Raw genomic sequence first — 23,352 nt, 5'->3', positions numbered from 1 at the left:
AGTACCATATTTTGCTCAAAAATCTGTCTACCTCTTTCTGAAATTTCAGATTTGTTATCACTTTCCATCTGGAGAGAGACTTTGAAATGATATGACTCGATACGTAGTCTGTATTCAAAGAAAGATGAACGCGATTTCTCAAAATGTTTTAGCTTCCAAGTCTGTTGTATCCAACATGAATTACAATGAAATAACTACGAACGATATGTACGTAAAATAATATAAGTTTATTCTACAATAATTTTTTAATATTGAGAAATTGAGATTTTGCATTAGTATTGTTTCTTTATGTTTGTTTACTGTTTCATGAAATATTGTCGTAAGTTATCAAATCCGGAAGAAAACAATAGTTTTTGAGAATAGACAATAGAATATTAATTTACGTTAATTATCATATTATATAATATAAGAACAAGTAATCGAATTAGGATAAAATAATCTCCCCGTTTATTTGGACTATTTAAAATCGAAAGATTAAAATATGCAAACATCATTATGCCCTGTTTTTTATTTGGGTATGAAATTTAATCTCTTGCCGTGAAGAAACATAATTTATTTAGAATGTCTTAAATCGGAGTGCTGGGGAACATATTTGGAACTTAGAGAAGGTAAATAACAAGAAGGAAGGATAGAATTGGATAATGAGTGGCTTCAAAATTTTTAAATAAAGAAGAATGGTATAAGCGGGGTATGTAGCACGCATAAGGGTGATGAGAAACACACAAAAATTCTGGAAGGAAAACCTCAAAGAATAGAATATTTTTTCTTTTCTAAGCATAAATAAGAGAAATATTACAGACATTTAGATTGTAATAAGTTAACTTTAATAATGTAGCTTAGAATAACAAGGCAGGATCTTGTAAGTAGAAAAATTAAGATTGGAAACACGAAATTTTTCGATCAGTTGGTAAAGGCAGATTAAGAGAATGATCGCTGTTTACTTTGACAATCATACGAAACCGATTAAAAAAGTTTGTGGGAAAATGAAGTAATATTAATTGTTGAAGAAGCAGCTAGTATACATTGTTGCTACTGGGCTGTAAAAGGTTAAATAACCTGCATATACTGCATATTTAGGTAGAGCTGAAGGAAGCTTCGCTATAAGGAAACCTAATTCGAGATTGATTCTGGCATTATTTTGTAAGAACTGAGAAAATCTACAAAGCCCTCCTAAAAGATAGATAGTAACAATGAAGAGACTTGAAAGAACGTAAAATCCGAATTGAAGAATAGAAATCATGTCCTATGTGCCTCAGGGATCTAAAAATAAATATTTTCATACTTGAAATAGTATTTTTCAAGACGTCACAGCAGACAATTTATTTTTTGCTTTAGTAAGTAAACTGACAAAGTTGTGGAGTAAAGGACTCTTTGCGACTTATAATTACTCACTTAGTCAAGTTATTTTCTCATTTTCTCATAGAACCACAAGGTAAAATACCATGTTGACACTGGTCGCCATCGGTACCACAGTATTTCCCAAGGGTATAGTTGTCCTCCCGTATAGATGCAGGGCTTCTGAATGGTTTCATCTAACCAAATACTTATTTATCACCTCCTAAAATGTCCCTCCTTTATATCATTCTTGATTTGTTTATCCTAATTCAATATTATGAATAGTTCTGAATGGAGTATGTAGCTTCTCATTAGGCAGCTTTGTTCAGTCTCCAGCCACTTCATCCCTCTTAGTCCCAAATATTTTCCTAAGCTCCCCGAACGTGAGGAACTAAACTTCACACCAATAGCAAAATCAGGTAAAATTGTAGTTTTGTCTTCTCAGTTTTGGGTATCAGAGCCAAAGACGAAGGATTCGGAACTGCATTATAGCCGCAATTACAGTGATTTAATATACTACTCTCAGTTTCTTTCTGGTTCTGAAAGAGATAAACCTGGTGAAGTTAACAGCGTGTGAAATGCATCATATGTTGCAACCACGTTCCCTGAATTTGATTAAAATTAAAATTTAGAGAAAAATCGGAAACAATCAAAACAGAAACTGAAATGTGTAGATTGTTTAAACATGTGTATTTGTTAGGTATTGCTTGTGGCACACACGCACTTTATTGATTTATCATACGTGTTATATCGACATTCTGTAACACAGGCGAATACGTAGCCGAATTAGTTACAGTGGAAAAAGCAATCTTCCATCTACAAATGTTATACAAAATATAGGCTTACTTTCAGAACCAAGGTTCTGTACCAAATTGGTTCGAACTAGAGTTATGGTGGGCGATTTTATTTGAAGAAAGAAAATATCGGGTGCTATGGCAAAGGACTACAGAATTCTCTCAACAGGAAACATTAAAATAAGAGAGAAGAACTAGGATAATATTAAAATGTATATCCCAGGAATGGTGTGAACTGGATCAACAAAGGGACCTGAGAAGAGCTTCTGTGAACATTGTAATAATTATTCGGGTTTTATAAAAGGCCATTGACACACTGGCCAACTCTCAGCTTCTCTAGAAGCACTTTATTTTATGGAGTTAGACTACTTATAATAAATACGGACTGAAATCGTATCCGACATAATTAACTTCAGTGCTGTCACTAAGCAGTGTGGATAGATAAAGCTATTTTGGAAAGATTGACGTGTTTGTTTACGCGTATATTATAATAATCGCTAAAAACTGAGTTCATATGTTCTTTCTAAACGTTTGTTTCTACGTAAAAGTCATCTGCGTGTAATTACTATTTTCATGATAGATTTTTCGAATAGATCAGTAATGTGAGCTAGACTCAAAAGTAATTAGTTGACATAGATGTTCTAGAGGCCTTAAAGCATTAACGACTTCTTTTACATTACTTTAATAGATCGCTAATGCGTCAATGGAAACCGAAACTCCATGGAGTAAAATCCTGTCTTCAGAAGGAATCATCATACATCTAATGAAGAAATTCCCCGAATTTTTGGCACCATTTTCATAATGGCCCACCTGTGACGGCCGAGCCGAGTCCAAACGCATCCACACTCATTCCTTTGAAATATATTCATCCATTCTTGCGTAGATCACCTAGCGGTGTCTTTTTCAGGTTTTAAAGACTAAAATTATAAATTCTTCTTATCCAAATTTTTCGGCTAATCAAGCGAAATTCTCTGCAACACAATATAACGAAACATTACTAACGCCAATATTTATCTTTCTTAAATACAATATTAGTTGGTTTACTACTGTTTACTCATGCCACGAAATGCAGATACAAATAAAAACTAATCTTCCAAACCAAAGATATTGTTTATGTGTAAACCCACACCATGTCAAATTATTTGTAGCTTATTTAAGAACACTTTTCCAGTAGCTCAGACTTTACAGCGTCGAATGAGGGATGAGAGTGAATTGGAAAGAATGTGGAAGGAAGCGATCGTGGCCTAATTTAAGGCACGATCCAGGAATTTATAGCGACTGAGGAAAACCACGAAACCTCCAGTCAGGATAACCAGGATTTGAGCCTGGGACTTTCCGAAAACATGTCAAAGATACAAGCGTATGTAGATCTGTTATAAATGAACGCACTTAAAATCAATACAGTCAGATTTAACTTTTTCAAAATATTTTTTGATGAAGATAAGTTTTGTTTTTCAGGAAGGATAAAAAATGCGGATAATATATATAGGCAAATGATGGGAAAGTAGGACTACTTTAATTCAGCGTGGTTCAATGGGCCACTCGCGGACCACATTCGGCCCAAGGTGACTTGTAACCAAGAGCCTTAAATAATTTGTTAATTTGTTGATAGTTACAAGTCAGTTTACTTTCTTACGCCGAAGGTTTGAAAATAAAAAAAAATCCTATTGTGAAATGTAAGTTTTCGAGGTATAAATTGTGTCATCTACAAGCTGTTAAGGAGCGTATTTGTAAATAATATGCAGCTCTGTAGTAATTATTACAAATTTTACTAAAAGTGATATTTACTATGTATTATGGAAATATGTCATTTCTTAGTAAGTATTGTTAGCGATAACAAAAAATGGCTATTACTTTTCAAAAACGTCCAGGAGGGGTTTCCGGTCCCTGGGGGTGAAACTGGAGAAGTACTCTTGGCCCAGGGGAAGAAAAGAGATGCTTTAAGTAATAAATCAAAAATATATCCTCCTCATGTCTTTTTCAGTAAAAGAACTGCTGTTTCGTACAGTTTGCTATATAATCTACGCTGGTTATACAGCGTCGTTAAATAACATAGCAAAAAGAAATCATTGCTGTTCATCCGGGACAGCGTACCAGACAGAGTTACAAAGAACTTATTTTTTTGTTCCCTACAAGGAAACTATAATGAAGCAAGGTCTTCAGCATGCACTGTACTAATCGACTCCGTCAGTCTTGTGGCTAGAGGGAAATCGAATTACACAACACACATTTTTATTTTGAACGAAGTTTTTCGATAAAGCTTGGTAGGCCACTAAGCATGGACAATAATGAGAATACACTACAGTAACCATTACGCAATTAACAGCACAGTACGCGCTTTAGTTGGTGGTAGAATACGGAAATAAAAATGGAAATTCGACGTTGCAACACGAGTAGAAAGTAACTACAAAGCGAGAACTTTAGTACGGAGTTTGTTTCATTAGCTATGAAATAGAACACTGACTAAGTCCTATTAATGGATATGTACGTGAGCTTAATAAATAGGAGGTTTGAACTTTGAAACTGTGGTGTCTACTTCGACGGTAATCGGTTGCTGGGAATAGTTGGGTTAGCAGACGGAAACTAAAGTGTTAGAAGAGAACTGGCTATGGTCCTGCAGTCTGACCGTGCAGATGGTATTCATATGAAAGGTCGGCCGCAATTAATCATCCAGAGTACGAGCTGTAAAAAGTGTGACCACGTATTAAGCAGCGTCTACCAGAGACCAAATAGTTCTAAAGCGAGGTTGAAATCTCTTCTCTCACAAGGTCTAAAATGTGGATTTTAAATCTGTACCGAGCTAAACTACGCAGTTTTCTGAACTACTTGAATAAATTAAACTTTTGATGTAACGCGGATATCAGCAAGTATCATCGTTCTAATCAACGTGTTTAAGGAAGGTTGGGGTGGAAGTGAGACAGTGGTTTCACCACAGAATTTGTTGACTTATCGAAATGTTGAGTGTAGAATCATAAGTCAAGAGGATGTTGAAAGGAGTTTTATGCTGACAACGAAATTCGGGCAAGTACATGTAACTCATACCTGGAATCATGTCCCTGAAATGAAAATCCACGATAAAATAATCAGTACATTCGTAACAAAATTATTGTTATTATTGTTTTGTTCTGTCTCATTGTTCTGTTGTTTCTTATTGTTTTTGTTGTCTGATGTTTTGTTGTGTCTTATTGTAGGACCACTGCCACCGGGTAAAAACCCATTTGCAGTCAAATAAATAATAATAATAATAAAACTACCTGCGGTTTCTGGTCGCAGTTTTTTGCCTCTTAGGTTATATAAAACCTGAATGTTCATTCCCTGTATACAAGAGCCGTCCATTAGTCCCTGTTATGAGTTAGATGAACGTAGTTTATACCTTTACATTCTATTTATTTAAGATATATGTTAATGTGATATATATTCTTTAATGTTCCCCAAGAGGTCTCTTCACTTCAAGTTTTCCGACAAAAAATGTATATACATTCTTATCAGTATCTGTACATATTACATGCCCATCCATCTCAGCCTAACTTATCTAATCACGCTAGACTACTAATTTGGATATGCTTTTAATTCATCAATTTGCATTAACAAAAATAAAGTAGTTACAAATAATTATCGAGACTGATTTCACCTCGGCGTCGTTTCGAAGACTCTACGTGCCAGTTTATCTTTTTTGACATCTTTTTCGTTATTATAATCATCATTATCAGCGTATTAGCCCACAATTTCCCATATCGTGTATCATGCGATCGTAAAATTGTGTTTATATCGTCAACAGCAGTGTGTAGTAACAATAGACGACATTTTTAGTAACATCTCCGCAGACGCGGAGTGATAATACCCTCTCGGGCGCGTCGGCTCGGAGCACAAATCTATCATTTCGGAGGTCTTCTTTGTCTCCGAAACTAGGAAATGGTAGATGTTCCAAAATCGACGCGTCTCGCCGACCGAAAGGATTTATAATTTTTAGTCGCAGTGAATTAAGTCTTATAAAATCCAATTTGTTTCCAGCCTTTGCAGTCGACGTAACTTCGTTCCGAGGCAGCCAAGGCAGACGTTTACTACAAACACAGTCAAATATACTAAATTTTGAGCGAAAATAAACTCAGTATTTTCGAGCCAGCTACGAGGAAATTAATTCTACTTCATCTTTCTCTTAAGTACCATTCAGTTACCGCACATTCACGATGGGTTGTACACATAGTGTCATTTCGAAGAACATTTCTTTGTTCCGTGTTAGCAGCTATTCCTCTGTGTTTCAGTAAATTACCATGCAGGGTAGGTTAGCTCAAGTGACAGTGGTTACGATTTGCTTTTTAGCGGTACTTTATTTGACTTTGTACAGGACAGCCGGACATGCTGGCAGAGAAGTGTGGTATTTTAGTAATTTTAGAAATATGCAGGTAGAACAAGTTAGGTAGGCCACGACTCCTTTGTCGCAGAAATTTCCAGATCATTGTAAATGGCGCTACTGTATTCGTTGCTAAAGAAATTCTGGAACCACTAGGGAAGAAACTAATTTAGTATAATATTTTCTACTCCTCCCGTTCATGCAGTTTTCCTTGTAGTCTAAATTCTGTACATGAAACAGGAAATAGGTGGTCGTTTTATGTACCAGAGTATTGTTCTAGCTTCATCTGGAGGAGGCCGCATGTGACGCTCACAAAGTTAAGTAACCCGTCTCACAATTTGATAATCAGCCAAATCCATAGGGCGAAAACATTTTCTGTTGTTACATGTATATAAATACACTAAGACACAGAATAAGGGCAAACAATAACAAAAATATTTTATGGAAACAAAAATTTTGTAAATGTTAAAAGTTTAAATCGCATTACTGCTCAAATACATTTTGTTCCGTTTTTAAAAACATATTAAATTTAAGAAATATGAAAATTACTGTCGTATTAATCAGTAAAGTTTTTTTAAGAATTAATAGTGACTTAAAATCAAAACGGTTTAAATGCTAACAAAGAACGTATTTTAAACAAACAGATATATCTAAACATACAACTGTCACCCGTTCTCAAGTTAATACCAGATATGCTTCTTAGTTAAAGAAATACGGTTTCGTTTACTGTCTAGGACATTATACATTTATTTTCTGAGACCCTCGACAAAGTTACGAACAGTCGACGCGACTGGCGATAATGAAAAGATTGACCACCCCTGCTCTGGAGGTACTGGGGATAACAGCAAAATGTTATAGTGAACATAAACTACAACCCAGCATAGATTCGGAGCAGGCACGTCAGATAAAAGTCTGCAGTGTTACCGTAATTTCATCCTAACCACAAACATCTACACTTATTGACTTTTTCCACCGTGCTCGAAATAAACATACTCAAGGGAAAAGTATGATTCTCTTTAATGACATAAAACCACTCTTCTGTGTATCTTCAGACTTGACGTGTTCAATCTGTTACACGAAAATTCTTATCCTTTATATGAATCTTTCGGTGTTTCTGTGTATGTTTATAATGTGGCATATCTATTGTTTGTAATCATGTTCATAATAATTATATAGTGTTTATCCTGTCGCTGTCAGAACGGCAAATGGTCAGTTATTAAGCAAATGTTCAACACGCGATGTACAGTCTGCTACATTCTGTGCCTCTAAAGTGTCCCATTGGCACACTTAACATACTACGGCAACTGCAGTAAACGTCGTGTGAGACTCTGATGAAATTATTCACCGACTCCAACAGGTGGTTGACTGCCAATAATGCGTTGAAGTCCATAAGGATTGTGTAAAACCAAAGAAACATCGATCTCAACAGACGAAGTTACTCAAAAAGTTAGCTTACCGAATACAGGGCTAGATAATTTTTTCAGGTTGAGCAGAAATCATGGTATGATAAAGGCCGATTCTTACTCTGCTGCAGATACGCCTCCAAAACTGCGTAACAAATCGGTCTTGCGTGATATAGCTTGGACGAGTTAATATAATATAAATAATAATTAATGAATATATATAATTTGAATAAGTCTGGTATGTCACTGAAAAAAAGTAAAGAAAAAATTGAGTCCTGTGCAATTCTGCCCACTTGTGGTACTTTGTTAGCCTTTCATTTCCTGTTAAATGTTAGTTATATCACGTTTTGCATGCAGACAGCGTTAAGAGCACATCATTTTGTGTCCCTGTCAGTCTGTCTCGCGTCAGAGCCACAGTCATTATGTCACTTCTGTGAATTATTTATTGAGTTCTGGTGGCAGCAGTATACAAGACTCTTGCTAATGGAACATGATTTTGTGCCTTATCGAAAAATCAAACTGTTACTTGCCTCGAAAATCTAAACATACGTATATTCAGATATGCCGAAGTAAATACACGTACTAATCGATTTAGCTGTTTAGTAATGTTCCTCAGAGAATATGTAGAACAAAATTAGTACTAGTCTATAATTTTTTCTGTGTGCACTTATTGGTTGGTCGTTTTCAACAAAACGAAACAAAAAAAATATAGTTTCAAAATAATGTCTCTTAAGTCGTAAGAATAAGACCGAAGATTAAGGGCCCGTCATCTGTTAGTAAAAGTTTGAGTAAACTTACTACGGTTAAAATAACGCTATCTGAAGTTTTGATTGCCTCAGTATAGGGTAGAATTTGTCTTATCTATTTCTTAATTCTACTGCAACTAACCAAGCAGATTCCTTTTTGAGAAGTTAATGATATGCTCAGATATTCAAGAAGTTAAACGAATATTAAAAGGCGTACAAAATGAGCAGTGTTCTCTAGATTTCTGTGTCTATTTAAAATATACCACTAAACTTAGAAGTGTATACAAAACAGATGATCGACGTCACGTACTGGGGCCCGGAACAGTGGGGACCGACGCTCCGTCGGAAATTAGAAGCCTGTGTATAACGGCTGATTGGTTGAACAACAGGGAAAATGTAGTCACAGTTTACAAATACGAGGCTCGTCCTTAAAGTAAGTTTCCCTGGGGCCGTTTATAGAAACAAAACACAATTTCATGGAAATATTTATTGCAACAGATACAGCAAGTGTCCAGCTATTTTTCAACATATTCGCCACCGGAATTGAGACATTTGTCATACCGTGGGACCAACTTTTGAATACCTGTGTCGTAGAAGTCTGCCGCCTGGGATTGGAACCACTGTGTGACAACCATCTCCGCCTCTCTGTCATTCTCAAAACGCTGACGCTGACCGGACAGGAATTTCTTGAGGTGTAGGAAAAGATGGAAATCACTGGGAGCGAGGTCCGGGCTGTAGGGTGGATGATTAAACACCTCCCAGCTGAACTCCTGCAGGAGACTTGCTGTCCGTCGAACCGTGTGCGGCCTAGCGTTATCGTGCAGGAAGACAATACCGGCACTAAGCATCCCGCGCCGCTTGTTCTGAATGGCCCGTCGCAATTTCTGCAGTGTTTCGCAGTAACGCTCAGCATTCACCGTCTCACCTCTGGTCAGGAAGTCGACGTGGAGAACGCCCCGTCTGTCCCAGAACACCGTGCACATCACTTTCCGCACCGACAACGTCTGCTTGAATTTCGTCTTACAGGGAGATCCACTGTGACGCCAATGCATTGACTGCTGCTTGGTTTCTGGGGTAATGTGTGCAATCCACGTTTCATCACCTGTGATGATCCGGTCCAGAAACTCGTCGCCGCCATCATGGTACCGCTGCAGAAATGTCAATGTTGACTCCATGCGCTTTGTTTTGTGTTCTGGTGTCAGTTGCTTCGGCACCCATCTGGCGCACAATTTCTTGAACAACAGGTGCTCCGTGACAATTTTGTGCAACAAGGAGCGGGAAATGACTGCTGAGTTCCGTAATTGTGAAGCGACGATTATCCATAATGCGTTCCCGCACAAGCTCCACAAGGTCGTCTGTAATGATGGATGGCCTCCCACTGCGCTTCTCATCATGCACACTTTGTCGACCTGCTGAAAATTGTCTGCACCAGCGACGCATCATCTGCTTGCTCATGACGTTAGACCCATAGACCCGGCACAGCTGACGATGAATTTCGATCGGCGCTATGCTCTGTGCATTCAAAAACTTTATCACTGACCGCACTTCACAGTCGGCGGGAGCTGGAATAAGAACCTCCATCTTCAACAGCTGCAACGATGCTACTGTGAGAACGCGGGAAGTACCGTTAGTGCATGCGCCATGCTACATCATTGCTCTATCACGTACGCACAGTCGCTTCGCTCAATATAAGGTTTGCTAGCTGTGGGACGAGTGGGAAACTTACTTTTGGGACGCGCCTCGTATGTATCAGAAGATTCGAAGAGTACTGGTGACACTTCACTAGTAATAATGACTACATAACAACATTTTATTCTTTCAAGAAGTTACCAAATATCTCTGTCGAGTGGTTAGTATTCCTGCTCCTTATTCAGAAGGACCCAGATCGAAATTTGGTTTCGGGGAACGCCAATCCTGGATGTAAGTTTTCGTAGTTTGCCTTAGGCTCTCCTAGCCGACATAATATTTTCTTGCTCAATTTTATCAGTCTAATCACAATAAAATATTATTACAATTAACATTTAAATATTTAAAATATATTAAAATGATGCTCCCTATCGAAATGTTCGATTTACATTAGAGCATCACCTTTTACACTACATGTTTCAGTTCTAAATGAACCATCTTCAGGTGTATAATCCATATAAACTCAAATGTAATATCCTAAGTGCAATCCTTCGTTAGATGTCCATCAAATATCAGAAAGTTTTCCTCTTCCAGACCTATTGTACTTTAATATCGCATTCAAGGTCGTTTCGTAATGTATGTCGCGCTTAACATGATCTTGCCGTGTTTGAACTCCAGTTCAAACAAGGCAATACTTCCAGACGGACGAACCTCCTTCACTCTTCATTTATGACCGATACAGAAACCACTGCAAAACGTTTCACCCACACAAGATCATGTTAAGCGCGACATACATTACGAAACGATATTAAAGTACAATAGGTCTGGAAGAGGAAAACGTTCTGATATTTGATGGACATCTGACGAAGGATTGCACTTAGGATATTACATTTGAGTTTATATGGATTATACACCTGAAGATGGTTCATTTAGAACTGAAACATGTAGTGTAAAAGATGATGCTCTAATGTAAATCGAACATTTCGATAGAGAGCATTATTTTAATATATTTTAAATATTTAAATGTTAATCGTAATAATATTTTAATATTTTAATATTTAATAATAATATTTTATTGTGATTAGACTGATAAAATTGAGCAAGTATATATTCAACACAATATGACGCAACATTATCATCTCATAATATTTTCTGTATAATTTTAAGGCATTCTTGTAGGAAGTAAATATAGAATCAGCCGTTTATAAAAATCCGCCTGAAATAAGCAGTGGGTTAGCATTTATAAAATGTAACTGATATTCTTTGTTTTGGGTGTCATAACTTTCAACTTTGTGTTTAGAGTAAACTTCTTTCAGTGTGTCTACAATTAAATATTTTAAGTGTCATCTATGCTGCATTGCTTCTTTCGTTGTAGTTCTTAACTTAACGTCGTAAGATCACGTGAAGGATGACAATAAAAATATAACAAGGGAAAGAGGAGTGAAACAGAAAGTTGCCGGAAAAGAACCGCTAATTTAACCGCATAACTAAAGCCAAAGCGTACTTAAAATGTTATGTAATAATTCAGACGTAGCAGGTTATTTCTTACAGAACCTCTACCATTAATGACACTTTTCAATTTTAACTTAATTAAGTATTTTATGTGGTAAAAATGTAACACGAATATAAAAAAAACGTAAAGTTGAAAAATTTGTATTCTGCAGATTAAAAAAAGGTTTCTTTATTCCTCTATAAGAAAATCTACAACACACTAAGTCCTTGTTATAGTGGGACCAAAATATAAGAAGATAATACGAGACCTTTAGTTCAGAGAAGCCTTGGTCAGCTGGCCGTCATTTCATGTGTTAAGAAATTTTGGACGATGTACGTACTTCATTCTATTCAGGGGAACAGTGACTGAACACTTAGGCAAGTCGATTTCCGTCCATGTCCAGTTTCATATACACTTTAAAAATGAAGGGAAGAATTTTATGACACTAATTAGCTAATTAATATTGTACGAAGAAGCATCAAAAACACTTTAAATTTATTTAAAATTCCCAGTGGATTAATATAAGAATCTACATAGCCATTATCATACAGTTTTCTTTCCCATTCATTGTAAACTTAATGTCGATGTGTTAATTCACCGTTATGTAATACACAAGTACTTTAGCTGTGTATGAGGTGACAGGTGGAAGTACTGAGGTGAGGGAATTGTATATATTATTTGTCACAGAAAATTAGTTTGTCAAAGTTCTGCATTTTGACTTATTATATTGCAGAAAACATTATTAGTAATTTTCTTTAGAATGAAGTCGTTTTGAAAATGTAATATTCTCTATTCTAATATTCGACGTCGACGCTTCTTATTTTATCTTAATTAACTGTCGAGCTTTATACAATTTAAGCATATAATTGACCATTAAAATTGAAACTAATAAGTAACTGTAAGAATATCCTACAATTTTAAAAATCATAATTCATTCTTTTGAAGTTGTTCTGTTGTGAGCATGGTAGTGTGACACTGAATTTTTAATTAAATCTTTTCGGTTGAATATTTTTGCCCGTAAAACTTATTTTAAAGAAACACACGATAAAGATACTTTCATTTAGACGAACTTACAAAAACAAAATTAAGCAGTATTTTCAAAGTATACTCTACTCACACTTTTTTCTAAGCCTCTTATAAATAAGTGTACCGACAACTTGAAAGATGAAGATTTCTGTCTTCTGGGTTGTTGCGCTATGTGACCTCAGAAACATTGGTAAACATCGACCAGACTACACAGCGCAACAACCCAGAACACAGAAATCTTCATACTCATCGCCCTGATGACGGAGGCAGTATGACCTCTGAAACGTTGGTAAACATCGACCAGACTACACAGCGCAACAACCCAGAAGACAGAAATCTTCATACTCATCGCCCTGATGACGGAGGCAGTATGACCTCTGAAACGTTGGTAAACATCAACCAGACTACACAGCGCAACAACCCAGAAGACAGAAATCTTCATGCTCAGCGCTGTGAAAACCTCAAATCTTACATAACATGAAAGATGTAGGTGATTATTAAGTTATGAGAAACGTCACTGTTCATATACTTTCCTAGTTCATTTATGAAAAAATTATGATTAATACATTTTCTGTCAGATCATTAAATATGCAGCTATTGAATACTGGCGAAAGGGTCCATTTGTCTTAACAGATTTTCTAAATATATAAGTACTGAAATGAACAAACTGATTCTTCAGAAATTTTATGATTGTCTTCTCTTCCCGATGATAAAAGGGAAAAACAATATCGGAATTGGAAACTGAACACGTCCCATTCTCTGCGAGTGGTAATGTCGATAATATTTGCGACCGAGTCACTTGTCTTCATGTTTGATGTTAAATCTTATTATCCTCCTGCATTTACTTCAATTAGAATCTCGGAGGAAAATTTAGGCTGCAATAACAAAACTCAAGTTTATTAATAAAATAAACAAGTAAAATTTGCATATTACACAATTAATTGCCTTTTTAACGACATCGTTCTATACAGAAAATATCAGTCTACTTGTTGTTTTAAGAATTAATTTCTTCCCACGTTCATTACTCCTTTCCATTTCACGTTCAAATTTTATTTTATTCCTCATGACTTTTTTTATATGGACTGTAACATCACTCAGCCAGAAGGAAGTAAATAAAGCATTTTACAAATTCTTCAATATTTTGTTTTGCGGTTAACGGCAGAAAGAAATGTTTAATAACTGCAAAATTGAAATTCTCCCGTTGCGAGCTTTTCGGTTAACACATAACAAAGAATTAATTTAATATAGGTGTTTGAACTGATTGAAGGCATCGGGGTCTCCTTCCACAACTTGCGGGTCACCTCACTGAGGAATTTCGCACACAGCACTACAGAACCGACCCCTTCATGTTTATGCCGATCAATTGCAGGGTTTCACCGCAATAGCTGCGTGGGGCTTCGGCATTTCGTCCGCTGTTTTGTGTTGTCATCTCTCCCCGATCTGTGGGCTGTAGCCAGATTGTTTTCTGAATTCTCTTGGCACAAGATTCCGAAAGAGACGCATTTAATAGAATGAGACTTTATATCTGTATACCAACATAGCGAATGAGATAAAACCAATAAGAAAATTTTCTCATTTCTTTGTGTGTTTAAGAAGCACCAAACATCTTCATATTAAATTAAAAACAGTTTTTTTATTCACTAGATAGTAAGTTGTCAAATATGAAACGTCATTGTTTCTTTCACTCAGCATTCTGTTATTATTATATATTGTATGCTAATGTTGTCTGTAGAGGCTTTGGTATGTTTGAAACAAAAATTGTTCTTAATTATGGACTATAATAAGTGTGGTACTGTCAATATATTAGATATTAATTACATTCAATACAAATATATACAATTTCCCCCTTTCTCACCACCTCTACACTGGATATGTGTTTTCATCATAATTATAAACATTTCTTGAATAGTATCTGCGTGTATCTGCGTACTACGTCACACATACAAACCACTTAATAGAAAAACTGAGCTATAACACAGATCCAATCACTTCTACTCGTTCTGCGTCATGTAGATCCGTTTCATCAAAAAATTTCTCAAGCCACAAGAACAAACACAATATTTGATTTGTGTACTACATCAAATTAATTTTAGTGTTTATATTTACACAGAAATTGTGACGTAAATATACACTCACATGCAGATACGAGACAATTAAACCAATGTTCATCTAAGCGATGAATCATTACCCTGATGATGAGGGTAGCAAGCACCTCTAAAATTTCCGTACACTTCTACCAAGCTACACGGTGCGGCATTCCAGAAGACACTCATCTTCAGACTCGTCCCGTTTCAACCCAAAATATCACCTACAAGCTTTTTGTTGATAAGAGTTCTGTTCTGCCCTGCCACTAATTTGCCACCTTCTCAAACGAATATCTCCGGTTACAGTATAATTAAGCAAAGTGTATACATTACTTGTTTCCTGACTTTGAATTCAGTCGTGTTACGAAAGAAATAGTGAATTTCTATAAAGTAAACTGCTACACATTTTGCGACTGATGTATGTATGCATGTGTGTTGCGGGGTTGCTAAAGGAAAGTTACTCAATTTGTTTCCCAACATAATGGATACTCAGTACAAAGCCATAAAGCTAAAGTTTAGAGCACACTCCATGCCCGCTAAGGCTTAGCTATGTTAAATTCTTCTCGGGTAGTGTCTTTCTGTAGTTGGACTTTTAGCCAGAGAGAGAGAGAGAGAGAGAGAGAGAGGGGTGGGGGGGGGGGGTCAGTCAAAGTCGCATGTAACAGAGAAAGGCTATATTTCGTAATTAGAGCAAGGAAAGGGAAAATATTTTATGGAAGAAGACAGATGGTTTCAACTACTATAAGCAAGTTTAAATGAATTTATTTTTACACTAACAGCTTCCGAATTCGAGTTAATAAATCTCGCAATTGAGTGTTTTATTAAGAAACTTTAAAAAAATCCTAAATATATTACAAACACTGTAAGAATTCTGCAACTTTGTAATAAGTAGATATGTTTACGTATGTAAAGAAACCATTACATGTATCAAAATAATAGCGTGTTTCCAATTAAGCCTGTTGTACTTTAAAATTGTATTACGCAAACCATCTTATAACTGCCATAAATAATTTGAAACCAACTTTGTTAGGAAGCTGTATTGGTATTCACTCCGAACTTTATTGATGTACGATCTGAGAAGAATTTATCATACATTCCGAACTTCCTTTATGAATCTAGGAACGCATGTGAATCTTTGCGTATGTAACATGATTATGTCAGCGTAATATTATAAAATCGTAAACAGATAATCATTAACTGAAATTGTTTATATTTACACCCCATACAGTTATGTGTTTTAGTCTCAGGCTTTAATCCAGCATCTTTTATCTATTACAAATTATCTTATCACTGCCAGAACACAAAAACACAATGGAAAGTGCCTGAGAAAATTGCCATTCTTAAGAATGTGCAGTTATTTTTGTTGTGTTTCAACACCAGGAAACATGCCAGGGCTTAATTTAATACAGAAGACTACTTTTAAAGTATTCTGTGTTATTATAATTGATGTCTGTCTACAACAATTTATTCTAGTTGCTGGCAAATTAGAGACGATTTTCTGACGGCAATCTGGTATACTAATACTTGGCATTTAAGAAGACATAGTTCATAAGAAGCAACATTTTTGCTCTGAACACCCAATTATAAGATTAGTACATGAAGTAGGTCTAATATTTAAGAGATCTGTAACAGCAATGTCTATGCTGTGTAATATCTCCTAATATTATGTGTCGCTTTAGTATTCGTAACGTGAATAAATAAACGGTTAACTACAAGCAGAACCGTTAAAATCCTTGCAGTTAATTAAATTTCGCTCTAATTACATGTCCATTTCAGGTCCCAGTATGTACATTGTTAAACGAACAGAATGCAAAACATTCTGGTTACAAAAACAAGTATCTTGATTAACAGGGAGCTACTAATACAATACTGTGACGAGAAATTCGATGCGACGTCACTATTCTTGTTGACTATCGGCGCAGGGAGTTAACTAACAAATTGTTTACGTTTTTCACTTCGGATTAACAATTATTTCACCATCAATAATTAAACTATTCAATGGAAAGAAAAATATCATAAATGTAAATAGAATTGCTTTTCGTCTGATACTTTGGGCATAACTAACTTTATATCCGTCGTTAGGAGTCTTTGACAAAAATTGTTCCAAATGTTTATAAATCAAGCAAATGCTATGTAAGTTAATATTTTTAGAGTTTTACTTTCAAGGAAAAGAAACCGAGCCGATTATGTTGAAATAATTTTGTTGTGGATATTAAAGGAATATAAGAATACATATTTTTAAATATATTCTTATACCTACTTTCCAGCACCAATGCAAAATTAAAATTTTTTCAAAGCTAGAAACATATATTTCATGTCAATTATAAATATTATTATCATAATCAGCAGCAATATTCTTTATGTTGTCAACATATTGTTTGTTAAGTATAAGTATTCCTACACATATTTAGGATTTGTTATGAATACAACGACGGATAAGCCAAAGGTTACTGTTGATATTATAGTACGTTTTGACAAATTAAGCAACGCAGTTAAGAAATATATATTTTTTCCCACTTCATCGTCTTGCTTCTAAATCTTCGTTTCAATGACCCAAGTTTCTTAAGTTCACCAGAAAAAAATTATTTTATTAAGTCTTTAGCTATTCTTGTACTTCTTCGTTCCATCGCTGATGCTTATTTTGCATACAATTAGATCGAAGCTGCTACGTTCTTTATAAACTCATTTATCCCGTTCTTATGATAACCTCGACGACTTTACAGTCGTCGATGTAAGACCAGAACGCGCATCAGTAAAAATTATCCGCTGTATTTAGGATCTTTTAACCCATTTGGAAAAAATCCTGTAAATCATAAAGTCATTATCACACTGGAGTGTCATTTCAAATAAATTCCACAAACACGCTCAGTCACAGTATTATTACCAACCAACTACAGACAAATGTCCCTACTCTTTGGTATTTCAAATTTAATAATACACCCTGGACTGTTATTATTACTGTTGTTAATTTTGAAACCACTATCACTACCAAATTGCCTCGAGAGTTTTTAGCTTTGTTTCGCCCTCAGTCACTTTGTCTTCGTAAGTGTGGACGGTTTCTCGAGCAGCGATCATCGGTTCGAAGGTTTCGCTGCAGTACTGACAGAACTGTCTGTACACACCGAAGAGGTAGAATTAATGTTACAAACAACAGCTTTTGTAAAGAAATCTGCAATTTTGTGTAATATTATGAAGTCCATAATGGCTGAAAAGTATTATAATGAACTAAATCATAATGCAACCTGCTCGTTGTCTTCAGTGCTTTCAAAACAGATTCTGTTCTTGTGTTTGAGCATGCGTTCGCTAGTGGATCCACCTGGTGATGACTGAAATAGACAGCCAGTTAATTCTTCAAGCTATTAGTACGTCTAATTCAAAATAGTATAGGCGTAGAAGATGCCTTAAGGTAATTTTCGCCGAGGAACTTTGGTACGCGTCAAGAAAGTTTACTCACCCAAGATAAAATCGGCGTACCTGTCAACCGGAGGCAAGACACGGAATATTCGTTATCACTCCGTGGTTAAAAGTTCTTCAGGTACCCCCGGGTTTGGACGAGAAGAAACTACAACTTCTGATCCGTGATATGGTTCAAACATGACGCAGTTCAATTGCCACCATCGAAGGTTGGAAGCGAACTCTAAACGGATGCTGAAACTTAGTTATGTTTAATTTGTACAGCCCACAGGACATGAAAGTGATACCATTGATTTTCTACAAACTGTATCATTTGAAAATGTAGGAGAAATCTACTTGTATTGCTAAATCTAGTCACATTTACTCTACCCACTGAAGAGTTGAGAGGAGGATACTGTGGAAAATATTTGGGCCTATGATTTAGAAGAATCAAAGGCAGGAGAAAATTTCATAATGACGGCTTCATAATTTGTACTGTTCACCAGACAGGTCTATTATGAAGGTTAAGAGATCAAGGATAATGAGAAGGGCGAAATATGTATCACACATGGAGAAAATAAAAATACACACAGAATTAATTCGGAGGGCATGTTTCAAATAAGTGTCATTTCAGAGTGTGAAATAGTTACTTCTGGTTCAGGGTTTGGTCTAGTGGTTAGCTCATGTGAACACGGTAAATATTATTCTTGTTCCATAAATACTGAGTAATTTGTTGAACTGAGGACTGAATCTTCGTTCTGTAAGATAGACTTTTCTCCATCTAGTTAGTCTGTATGAAATACTTTGAAATGTTTTGAGTGAAGGAACTGTTATTAACTGAAGAATTAAGAAGTTGATTTATACAAAAATTTCTTGCAAGAATTAATTTGTTCGTACTTACAAAAGAAAAATAATTGGAAATACAACTTCTGAAATGTTGTAAACCTATGATTCCATTAAGGACAATAACCGGCGTTCATTATATATGTATGTTGTCTATTAACCTGTGACCTGCGTATGCTCTAACTTTACCTTCTGAACGAAATTACTAATTACGATTGAATTAGTTTAAAAATAAGATACCTATTAAAAGTCCCTGACTACTTCCACACTATTTATGCACGAACAATACTGCTGTCATTAACTAGAGAAGTAAGATATTTCGTTTGACAGGTACTTAAGACACAGCGAAATATATATACAAATAAATTGTTTAGTGATAAGGATCTGTAGCTTAGTCATACGATTTCGGAGGTATATAAAATGGATTACAGGAGATGTGTTCGTGTTTATTTCTTTCTCTTTAAAATTTTATGGTTTTCTAAAACTTTCCAAGCAATTGTTTAGATAGAAGGTGAGAGAAACCACCTTTTCTTCCTCCCTAGAAAGTCATTTATCACCAAGCTACCATCGATCACCATCAAAGCTAATGAGTGAAATATTAACCCGTGCCTGCACGAGCTAGCACAAAACAGATCCAAACTGATCTACCCTTCTCTAACATTCAAGCACATAAGATTTTTGGATTAGTTTTTGAAGCGAAAGGAACTTACAAATAGATGAACAGCGTGTGTCATTATATGTTCAAGAAGAAAAATAAAGATCACTATTAGACGCCAGTAAGAATGTTAGACTACAAGTAAATGTAGATAATTCCATGTAAGATACTGGTCTTTTCATATCTCAAAAATTCAGGGGAAAAAACAGACTCGTGACAAATCTTTTAACAACGTGTAAAATTTAGCTTATTTAGGAGCCACTGTGAAATATTAAAAATCACATTCATGAACAGATTAAAAATGTTTTAAATTCGGTAAATATTTTTCTTACATTCTGTTATCCAAACACAAAACTAATAAATACAGAAAAAATAGTCTAATATGTGTGATTTGAAGTTTTTACAATGGTGAGTATGAAGATTTTTGTCTTCTGGGTTGTTGCGCCGTGCAGTATGGTAGATATCGCCCTGATGACGGCAGTATGACCTCTGAAAAGTTGGTAAACATCGACCAGACTACACAGCGCAACAACCCAGAAGACAGAAATGTTCAAGAATCTAATAGTGTGTATTTTTTCGTATGGGTGTGAAGAAAACTATCTTTCACAGTACAGGAACAGAGTCTGTTTGAAAATAGTAGAAGGTTGGAGAAGGCTGCAAATAAGACACTTCATAATTTGTAGATCCTGAAGGGTTCTGACGATGGTGTAATACAATATGAATTATTGCATTCTTGGACCTTGTCTATCGTTTGATGTTATAAAACACAGCGTCCAAAAACCTAACAATCAAGTTTGTAATTTGCAGCCATAAAATATTAACAGGATTATGAAACCAAAAAAGTATGAAAATGACTGGGCACGTACGATGAGATATATGAGAATGTTGCTCGGATAACCTGAAACAAAAACCTAGACGTATAGGAATATTAAAATAAATCTTAAAGAAATGGGTGGGGATTCATGGGAATTCGATTGATGAAATTCTAATCTAAAAATAATTTATCTGTTAGTTCTGTTTCCGAGACGATAAAAATATTGAGAATTGATTTTCTGGAAATTGAAGAACACAGAATTGAACAGATTACTTAATTTTTAGCTCTATAACATTGTGTTATATAACAATAGGGTTTGCTACAATTAAAATATTACTTATTAATAATGTCATAGAAACGTCATCACACAGAAAAATTCTTACAAAAATACTCATTGCATATATTATCTGAGGTAGTAACTGCTTGAAATTAGTCTGAGTCCTACGTAAGAACCAAACAATCCCAAATTCCCGCGTTTTTTTAAAAATTAAGGTTTTGTACTGTTTTTACAAGTGCTAGTTATAGCCTTTGTCCTCAGTTAGACAGACCTTTAAACATTCATGTTTTACAGAGTGGTATAAATAATTCAGGATATACTTGCAATGAAAGGCGTATGTTTTTTCCTACTATTTTGTATTCAGTTAATTACTTTTTATGTCTTCTCTTACAAATATATTTGCAAGCACATACATAAATACGCTTGTTCTTGCAGCCAGACAACACTAACAAAGAACCAAGCTGTATTTATTTACGATCCTCTTTAACGCTGTCTTCCTATTTGCACCGACATCTCCTAAGTCCTTGCAGGTCTTCCGACTATAGTACGTGCTAATTTATCATCTCTATCATGGCTGCTGCATGATTACCTATTTTTTTATTTAGTGTTCTGTCTGACGACAGGTCCATATGAACAGGATCCTTCCATCCTTTTCTAGGACTGGGACCTGTTCATATACGTTCTTGGCAGATGATCCAGAAGTGGTTTGCCATTGCCTTCTTCTGTGTGTGAATGGAGTAATTGTTGGGATGCCACGGAGGAAAACTCCGTGTTGCCTAGACCACGGCCTTGCCAAACACAAGTTATAAATTCGGGCACCACCGGGAATCGAACCCGGGACCCCAGGATTACAAGGCCAGCGTTCTAACCGCTAGACCTATATTCAAAGAAAAATACCACTGTGGTTAAAAATTAATGGGATCGGCTACTCTGCACTGTACAATTAAAAAGAACAGAGAAAACTACAATTCCAAATAATACTGCAATTTTTGTTTCGTCATGTAGCCCGTTCTCGTCTAAAACTAGGATCCAAAATACCTTAAAAACACTTTCGTCCGTTTTATTCCCGCAATCCGGAGTCATCTTCACGGTGTGCAAACATAGTAGATTAAACAAGACTGCTCAAGTTTCTGGTAGACGGACGGGCGGACGGATTGTGTAGAATCTTTACGAATTCCGTTTTCTTTGTGAGACACCGCTTTCCCTCTCAGAAACCTTTCATCCCCTACGAAAATAAAGTACGTGGAACAATGGTGGAATTAAAATCACTAAAATAACCTGAATAAAGCTCAGTTCTTGACAGTTGTGACCCTTTCACCTACCAACCTGCCTACCTTTTATTTCCCTTCGTGTTATTTGTTCATCTGCATGGACTTATTTGACTGTCAACGCGAATGCTGAATGTTTGATTATAAAAAGTACGTACGGTACTGGCATTAGCTATTGTGTCTAATAAAAGCATTATTTTGCGTTTGTATACTTCGCGTTACGAAGTTCAATTGTTAAAATTCAATGTGACTTATTGTTACATTTAGAGGCATGAATTCCTTTAAACTTTTGTCATTTAAAAATATAATTTTTCTGTTGTGAACGATTAACTCTTTTATATATTAATTATAAATGTATAAATGCAACATAATCGACTATGAGAAATAATTATTAACCATTCCAAGAAACGACAGAACGTGTGATTATTACTCGTTCTTTGGGAGGTCGCGGGTTCAAATCTGGGCCCGGAGTCCGGCTATACTGAATGAGGGTTTTTGTGGTTTTCCTCAGTCCCTGTAGGCAAATTCTGGCATAATACCTTAAATTAGGCCACGACCGTGTCCTTCCACATTCTCTTCAATTCGTTATTCACTGCAATACTCTCAATTGATGCTATATAATCTGAGTTACTGAAAAATCATCAATAAATAAACTAAAAAAATTAAAAATTTCTGGGAAAAAAGGAAAAAATCTATTCTGTTTTTGATATACTTAAATTTATTATTCTTTATCTGAAATTTAGGACACCTACGTTAACTGGTAATTAATATAACCATATATTTCGTACAGTCTTATTATCCAAAATTAAAATTATTGCTACATGATAGTAAGTTGTTAATGAAATAATGGAAGAACGTTTGAGTTTTATTTCTGGGTTTCCCAGTTTATTTTTATTTAAAGGATATTTGTTTATCCTCAACCCTGGGCATGTTTGGCCAGTCTTCGTCACTGAAAGTATTTAATCTTCATGGCATTCCAGCACACAGCTGAACCAGAAAGTTAAATAGGATGATGAAAGTGTCATCCAATATTCATGCAGTTCGGCGACTGTCATATTCGCAGCCACAGATTAAACGCTTTAATTGAAATTTTATCCTCAGAACATAAACTTGCAGTGCCGACACATTGAAATACATTTTTAATTGTTTTGTTAAAACTTAGGAATATTATAAATAAAATGCTTGTAGATTAAATAAGCTCGGACAGTGACAAGATTTTAATGGAATAGGTGAATAGAGAAATAA

The 23,352-nt window shown here is 35.5% G+C and overlaps 1 protein-coding gene and 1 long non-coding RNA gene across 7 annotated transcripts in view; one reads left to right on the top strand and one right to left on the bottom strand.

Annotated features, from left to right (window-relative positions):
- Positions 1 to 23,352, top strand: part of LOC110831813 (neurotrimin) — a 478,509-nt gene that overhangs the window by 134,117 nt on the left and 321,040 nt on the right. The window lies entirely within an intron of this gene.
- Positions 21,157 to 22,767, bottom strand: LOC110831815 (uncharacterized). The gene is made up of 2 exons (XR_015537823.1): positions 22,647 to 22,767; positions 21,157 to 21,428 (listed from the first exon to the last, which is right to left on the bottom strand). It is a non-coding gene; the product is annotated as an uncharacterized LOC110831815 (long non-coding RNA).

The sequence above is a fragment of the Zootermopsis nevadensis genome, unplaced genomic scaffold (assembly GCF_977971745.1).
Source record: "Zootermopsis nevadensis isolate Lab colony 2312 unplaced genomic scaffold, Znev_1.0 Znev_ptg000030l, whole genome shotgun sequence".
NCBI classification, from domain to species: domain Eukaryota; kingdom Metazoa; phylum Arthropoda; class Insecta; order Blattodea; family Termopsidae; genus Zootermopsis; species Zootermopsis nevadensis.
The sequence above is the reverse complement of the archived record's forward strand: the minus strand, read 5'-3'. Positions and strand labels throughout refer to the sequence as shown.